Source organism: Tenrec ecaudatus, chromosome 17 (assembly GCF_050624435.1).
Source record: "Tenrec ecaudatus isolate mTenEca1 chromosome 17, mTenEca1.hap1, whole genome shotgun sequence".
Classification (NCBI taxonomy): domain Eukaryota; kingdom Metazoa; phylum Chordata; class Mammalia; order Afrosoricida; family Tenrecidae; genus Tenrec; species Tenrec ecaudatus.
Genome location: NC_134546.1, coordinates 64,903,056 through 64,911,605, shown reverse-complemented (window position 1 = coordinate 64,911,605; position 8,550 = coordinate 64,903,056). Strand labels below are relative to the sequence as shown.

The 8,550-nt window shown below is 46.8% G+C and overlaps 1 non-coding gene across 1 annotated transcript; it reads left to right on the top strand.

Moving 5' to 3' along the window:
• Positions 1–8,047: 8,047 nt before the first annotated feature.
• Positions 8,048–8,163, top strand: LOC142431119 (U5 spliceosomal RNA). The gene has a single exon (XR_012780686.1). It is a non-coding gene; the product is annotated as a U5 spliceosomal RNA (small nuclear RNA).
• The last annotated feature ends 387 nt before the right edge of the window (positions 8,164–8,550 follow it).

Here is an 8,550-nt window from a genome sequence, read left to right as displayed (position 1 = left end):
GTGGCATAAATGAAAACCAAGCTCACCGTCATCAAATCAATTCTCTACGGGCTTCTGAAATTCTTCACTGGAGTAGAAACTCTCATCTACCTCCCATGGATCAACAGGTGGTTTTGAACTGCCAACCTACTCATAACCCACTGTGCTCCCAGGGCTCCTCATTATGTGCTGTTAGCGGTAGATTCAAACAGGGTCTATGTGGTTAGGGGCCATTGGGTCTGTGCCAACTCATACTGAACAACAAAAACCATTGCTTGGTGGAAAGGCATAACTGACAGGACAAGGGAGAACAGAAACAGAAACAGCTTTATTGGGGGCGGGGGGAGGGGACGGACTCCGGAAGAGGTTCCTGTGACCTAGGTCAACAGGTCAGGGAAGTCGTGCTCAGCGGCTGGGGGTGAGAGCTTTAAAGGGTGGTGAGGGATGTGCGGCAATTAGCATATGGGGCGTGGAAACCTGGAGAATTGCTGGTGGACTTCTCTCGGCTTCCTTCGAACCAGGAACATCTGGTTTCACTGGTTATCTATCTGGCACCGTCTGCTGCTGACCTTTGGGATGTGCAGGGAAGGGCGCGCAGGGCCCGGACCCGCTTCAGCTTCCTGCAAACGGGCTGCCTAGTTCAGACCCGGCCCAAACACTTGGTCCTGTACCATCTGACCAAATGACTGAATGAAGAAAACTAGGATACCTAGTTCTACTTAAAAAAAGTCATTCAGGGGTCATGGGGCATTAATCCACCCAAGGGGAGGGTATTGTTTATATCTCCACAGGGAAAGTGGGACCAGACTTCAACCCAGTGTCGCAAGGTGTGAATGCAATATCCCGGCGTGGAGGAGGGAACCGGTGGAGAGCTCTGGGAGGCTGGCCCCAGCACCAAAAATTAAGTGGATTCCTGCCCCTCCCCCGAAAAGAATTTGTTCCAAAGGACGACATTGACTCTGCAGCTATGGGAGATGGACATATTTGATCAGAGCACACGGGAGCAGATGAAGGGGCAGGAGGAGAGAGTGGAGCACAGCCTGGCCCACCAGGCCGTGATGATGATGTTCCTGAGTAGAGCAGCCAGTCCACAGAGAGAACAACATGGCTGGCCCTACTATGAGACATGATGCCCCTCAGTGACTAAGGGCGATACAGGGGACAGCACCGGAGACACAGTGTGGGAATTGCACCTGACCTGATCCCACCACACCGAGGCAAATCACTGGGGGAGTGCAGCGGAACAGCAAGGGAATGGAGTGGCAAGGTCCCCAGGGAATGCTGAAAGTGGACTTTGGGTCCAGTGCGTGGTGCCCCAACAGACTGGACTGGAAAACGCTCCTAAGGGCCAGCAAACGATCCTTGAACTAACTACAAGCTTTTCTCTTGTGAACTGTTTTGTTCTGTTCTTTGTCAGTGGTTTGTTTTTGTTGTTTTGTTGTCTGGTTGTATACTGTTGCTTTGTGTTCCTCTGTCTTGTTTTCGTGCATGTTAGTGTCTCCACAGGTCTGTCTGAATAGGACAGGCTGGATGAACTATCTGGAGGAAAAACAACAGGACCGACAGTTCCGGGGGGACTTGGGGTGGGGGGGGTGGGGGGGTAAGAAAGTGGTGTTAACAAACCCAGGGATAAGGGAAAAACATGGGACCCCAAATGGTAGAGAAGGGGGAGTGGCAGGCCTGGTGGGAAATGATCAAGGGTAAGGTTGCTTAGAGAAGAGGTATACTCTAGCCCAGGTGGCGATGAAGCATGGTAGTAGGGCAGGAGGAAGGTCAAGGGAGATGGAGGAAAGAGCTAGTAGTCAAAGGGCATTCATGGAGGTCTAGACAAAGACATGTACATGCAAATATATATAGGAGGATGGGGAAATAGATCTTTGTGTCTATATTTATAGGTTTAGTATTAAGGTGGCGGAAGGACCTTGGGCCTCTACTCAAACACTCCCTCAATGCATGAATACCTTCTTTTATTAAATTGGAACTCTATGATGCTCACTCTCCCGACACAACGGCTGGAGCCAAAGTGGGTGAACAAGTAAATGTGGTGAAGAAAGCTGATGGTGCCCGGCTATCAAAAGAGATAGTGACTGGGGTCTTAAAGGCTTGAAGATAAACAAGCGGCCATCTAGCTCAGAAGCAACAAAGTCCACATGGAAGAACACACCAGCCTGTGTGATCGAGTGGTCCCAAAGGGATCAGTTACCAGGCATCAAAGAACAAAAAAATCATATCATTGACTGCACACCTCGATGATAGGATCGCTGAAGACAAATGGGTGCATAAGCAAATGTGGTGAAGAAAGCTGATGGTGCCCGGCTATCAAAAGAGATAGTGTCTGGGGTCTTAAAGGCTTGAAGGTGAACAAGCGGCCATCTAGCTCAGAAGCAAATAAGCCCACATGGAAGAAGCACACCGGCCAGTGCGATCACGAGGTGCCCAAGGGACCAGGTATAAGGCATCATGCAAAAAAAAAAGATATAAGTGTGTGTATGTATGTGTATATATGTGTATATATATCAGATTAAATGAAGGGGGAAGTGCAGAGTGGAGACCCAAGGCCCAAGTGTCGGCCAATGGAGATCCCCTCATAGAGGGGTTTAGGAGAGGAGATGGGTTAATTAGGGTGTGAGGTAGTATCGATGAAGAACACAGCTTTCCCCCAGATCCTGGATGCTTCCTCCCCCCAACTACCATGATCCGAATTCTACCTTGCAGGGCTGGATAGGACAGAGGCTGTACACTGGTACATATGAGGGTTGGAGGTACAGGGAATCCAGGGTGGATGATACCTTCAGGACCAAGGGTGTGAGGGACGATGCTGGGAGAGTGGAGGGTGAGTGGGTTGGAAAGGGGGAACTGATTACAAGGATCCACATGTGACCTCTTCCCTGGGAGAGGGACAGCAGAGAAGGGGGGAAGGGAGACTCCGGATAGGGCAAGATATGACAAAATAACGAGGTATAAATTACCAAGGGCATATGAGGGAGGGGGGAATGGGGAGGGAGGGGGGGGGGAAAGAGGACCTGATGCAAGGGGCTTAAGTGGAGAGCAAATGCCTTGAGAATGATTGGGGCAGGGAATGTATGGATGTGCTTTATACAATTGATGTATGTATATGTATGGATTGTGGTAAGAGTTGTTTGAGTCCCTAATAAAATGTAAAAGAAGAAAAGAGAAAAAAATGATTGGGGCAAAGACTGTACAGATGTGCTTTATACAATTGATGTATGTATATGTATGAACTGTGAAAAGAATTGTATCAGCCCCAATAAATTGTTAAAAAAAAAAAGTCATTCAGCTATTTTGTCAGTTTTACTGCTTTACAAACAAATAGGACAAAAGTCAGTATTTCTGACCTGGAGTACGAATACTTACTACTTAAGAACTTAAAAAAAGTTTTTTGTGTGTATCTGACCCCAGAGAAGGTGCCTTGGTCAGCAGAAAGAATCATGTTTTGGGGGTTGTTTTTTTTTTAGGAATCATGTTAAGTGAAGCTAGAGTGTTTCCATAGTAGTTAATTTTGTCAAGAAGAATTTTTAGTGTCTTACCTCTACCATGTTAACTGGTATTTGTACACCTAAATTATATATACACACACACATATATATATATTAGGAATGACTCACTCATTCACTGCCATCACGTCGACACCAGCTCATAGCGGCTTGTCATTCATATCCATGTACCCAAAGAAACATTAGATTTAAGCAATTCACAACCATGTTTCTCACATGTTATTTTATGATTAAAATTTGTAACAGCACAAACAACAACAGTATTCCTAAGGATTCTGTAGGCTGTGGGACAGGAGGAGAACCAGACTGGTGACCCCAATGTCCTCTAGGGCCAGAATCAGGGTGAATTGACCTGTGGGGAGTGAGTGAATCATTATGGTAAAGACAAAAGCAAACCAAAACCCACTGCCATGAAATTGATTCCAATTCATAGGGACTTAATCTCTGAAGTCGGCATGCAGACTAATCAAGGAATATTTTAAATATTAATTTCTTACCCAAACCAAACATTAGGGAACAAACCAATTTGTTTGCTTCAAAGCATGCAGGTTTAATAGATGAAACCCACCCACACATCAAGAAATAGTTTAGACGCTTGTTGTATATTATGTCCAGATGTTTTTGTTATCTTTAACTTTCATTTCGAAACAATGACAGATCCACATGATAGAGAGAACCGATGGATTGCATACCCAGGCCCTCCCATGGTGCCTACTGCACAATCAGAGGAGATTATCAAAACCAGGAAGAAGGCATCAGCACAACGTGTGTGGGGCCCTTTCCACATGTAACAATCACTATCATGTGATCTGGCTTCTGTAGTCTCTGCCACCCCTGCCCCGGGCCACCAGCCCCATCCCAGGCAACCTTAATCTCTTCTAGAGCCCCCAATTTTGTTATTTTGGGGCTGTTATATAAATGGATCATATAGGATATAACTTTTGGGGATCAGTTATTTTTTAAATCCATCCAAGTTGTTACATATGTATCAGTAATTTACATAATGTGAAGACAAGGCAGTCAAACGGATCACCCAGTGTATGATTCCAGTTATGTAAAATGCCCAGAGCCCCGGGACTGGGAGACGAGGGCAGGATGCTACTGGCATTGGGGTTTCTTCTTGGGATGATGGAAATATTGGGGTATTAGATTGTACTGGAGGCCAACCCCAACTACTAAGTGGACACCTGCCCCTCCCCTCAGAAGAACTTATTTCAAAGGACGGCATTGAATCTCAGCTCCGGAAGAGGGACATATCTGATCAGAGCACAGGGGAGCAGATGAAGGGGAAGGAGGAGAGAGTGGAGCACATCCTGGCCCACCAGGCCGTGAGGACAATGTTCCCAATTAGAGCAGCCAGTCGACAGAGAGGACCACATGGCCGGCCAAACTATGAGACATGATGCCCCTCACTGACCCATGGCCCTGCAGGGGACAACACCAGAGACACTGTGGGAATTGCATCCAAATGGATCCTGCCACACCGAGGCAAAACATTAAGTGGGTGCAACAGAACAGCAAGGGAATGGAGCAGCGAGGTCCCCAGGGAATGCTGAAGGTGGACTTTGGGGCCAGGGCGTGGTGCCCCAACAGACTGGACTGGAAAACACTCCTAAAGGCCAACAAACAATCCTGGAACTAACTACAAGCTTTTCTTTCTTGTTGTTGTTGTTTTGTTGTATATTGTTGGGTTTTGCTGTCTTATTTTTGTGCGTGTTATTACCTCCACAGGTCTGTCTAAAAAATATAGGCTGGATGAACAATTGGAGGAGAAACTAACTGGACTGACAGTTCCACGGGGACATGGGAGAGGGGGAGTTGGAGGGAAAGGAAGTGATGTTAATAAACCCAGGGACAAGGGAACAACAAGCGATCCAAATCGGTGGTGAGAGGGTATGGGAGGCCTGGTAGGGCATGATCAAGGGTAATGTGACCAAGAGAAATTGCTGAAACCCTGGTGGGGACTGAGCATGATAGTGAGAGAGGAGGAAAGTCAAGGGAAATAGAGGAAAGAGTTGGGAGGCAAAGGACATTTATAGAGGTCTAGATAAAGACATGTAAACTTGCAAATATATTTATATAGGAAGATGGGGAAATAGATCATTGTGCATATATTTATAGGTTTAGTATTAAGGTAGCAGAAGGACATTGGGCCTCCACTCAAGTACTTCCTCAATGCAAGAATACTGTCTTCCGTCCCCACCCCCAGCCAGTCCTGGGGCTTTAGGGCTTGGCTCAAGGGGAGTACCTCTGGGACATGGGGGTACAGTGAATGGTATGACTCTTTGCTGGGCATGCCTACACAGTAGGCTATGCTGCCCCCCCCCTAGGGTTTCCCGTATGGGCTCCAATAAATTTCTTCCCTTTTGCTTAAAAAAAAAAGAATACTTTCTTCTATTAAATTGGCATTCTATGATGCTCACCCTCCCGACACAACCGCTGAAGGCAAAGAGGGTGAACAACCAAATGTGGTGAAGAAAGCTGATGGTGCCCGACTATCAAAATATATAGCATCTGGGGTCTTAAAGGCTTGAAAGTAAACAAGTGGCCATCTGGCTCAGAAACAATAAAGCCCACAGGGAAGAAGCACACCAGCCTGTGCGATCATGAGGCATCAAAGGGATCAGGTATCAGGCATCACCAGAACAAAATATCTTACCATAGTGAATGAGGCGGGGAGTCTGGAGTGGAGACCCAAAGCCCATTTGTAGGCCATTGGACATCCCCTTACAGAAGGGTCTAGGGGAGGAGCAGAGTCAGTCAGGGTGCTACGTAGCAAAGATGAAACATACAACTTTCCTCTAGCTCCTAAATGCTTCCCACCCCCTACCTCCCCACCCCACTGTCATGATCCAAATCCTATCTTGCAAGTCTGGCTAGACCAGAGGATGTGCACTGGTACAGATAGGTACTGGAAACACAGGGACTCCAGGGCGGATGGTCCCCTCAGGACCAATGGTGTGAGTGGCGATACTGGGAGGACATAGGGAGGGTGGGCTGGACAGGGGGAACCGATTTTAAGGATCTACATGTGACCTCCTCCATGGGGGACAGACAACAGAGAAGTGGGTAAAGGGAGACGTGGGACAGGGCAAGATATGACAAAATAATAATTTATAAATTATGAAGGGTTCATGAGGGAGGGGGGAGGGGAGAGGGTGGGGAAAAATGAGGACCTGATGCCAGGGGCTTGGGTGGAGAGCGAATGTTTTGAGAATGATGAGGGCAATGAATGTACAAATGTGCTTTACACAATTGATGTATGTATGGATTGTGATAAGAGTTGAATGAGCTCCTAATAAAATGAATTTAAAAAGTAAATAAAACCAGAACTCCATTATAAATTGGGGACTATCTGTATATTAAAACCTCCTAAATTATCTACTTTAAAAATGTGAATTGTATAGTATGTGAACTATAACTTGACTTTAAAAAATAAAATATAACGAAACAAAAACAAAGATTGTGCTGCTGATGGCACAACCTGGTGACTATTCTAAACTACCTCAAACTGCTCCTTTGAAATGAGGGAATGGGAACGGTCTGAACACGATCTCTTAATAACTAACAGCCCCTGGCACAGGGCCTCTCTTCTCAGTGGGCCAGCCTTATAAGGAAGCAGCTGCCGCATCTTCCTGGCACAGACTGCTTTCACTCACCAGAACCACCAGGGCAAGCCCCCCAGCCCCCTCTGTATCTACAAAGTTAAATCAAATACCAGAGTGGGTTCAAAAAGTAGGAGGAACAAATCCATGATCTTTCCATCCCATTTTCCTACGAACTTTTTGAAGCTCCCCATACGCGCCCAATGCGCCCGACTCCGCAGCAGCGAAACCAGCCGCGAGGAGCAGGCTGTGCGGGGCGCGGGGCGCCGGGCGACGCCAGGGCTACCTCCCGCCGCGCACAGCCCCTGCTCGGGCATCAGACGCCGCGCACGGCACCAAGGCCCAGTTCTCCAGGACGCGTGGCCCCTAGGTCTGAAGCACGACCGCAGAAATACTCCGGGCGCACCACGCAGCTTCCGAAAAAGGACGTTCTCAAGATTTTCAATCGCGGTCCCCGTCCCCGTCCCACGCCTCTCCACCCGACCGGCCACCATCGGGAATTCTGCGTTACCGAGTTCTTCGCTAAGGTTTCCTTTGTCAATCTAGTAACTTTATTACTTTTAATCACATCCCCATACAAATACAGTAAGCAAAATTTAAAACCTAGTTTCAGACAAGGTTGCGGTGTAGAATCCGGCCAGCCATGCACCCGCCGCACCCCGCCTAGTGGTGGCTCAGGGACACCTGTGAATAGTACGAGATTTCCGCATTCAAAAGGCTAGTGACGCAGACTTATTTACATACCCACAATGCACTTCACACTGAACACATTTTTAAAAGGAAAACATTTTAATTGTACTTAAGTTAATTTTTATAAAAATCCTGGAGTTTTATTTACAAAACATTTGTACATTTATCTTTGGGCACTCGGGCTTGGCATGCTCTAGAGACCATCAATGAACTAGGAGTTTTTGTTACTAGGGTCCTGAGTAACAACGCTCTGAGTTCATACTCTGGTTTCTCTTCAGATCGCATAAATCTTTCGCCTTTTACTAAAGATTTCCGTGGAGAGGAACAACTCTGAGTCTTAAACTAATTTTTTGAGGCCTTGTTTATGCAAGGCTACATTATGAAGGTTCAAAATTAGACTGACTTTAGCAGCTCTTGTTTACAGCAGTGCTTGAGCTTTTGCTGGCTCAGGAAGAGTGAATGGGAAAGGCATTGGAAGTTGTTAGTGTTACAATAAAGTGAATGGTTAGCTTAGTATCTGTACTACTCGGTTGTTTCTGACTCAATAGTAAATGTTAACTTAGTAACGCTGGTTTATCTAGTTCATGCCTAGCTTTCTTACCTGGCCAGTCTTTGCAACTTTTGTAGCTTTCTGCTTTGCTCCCAGGGCATGGTGTTGGGTTACTGAGTGAGCTAGGGCCAGATGTGGTTCCTAGCTGCCCTTACTTCCTCCGGGGGTTAAAGACTAGGGGGTTTCCCCACATTCTATGGGACAGTCAAGG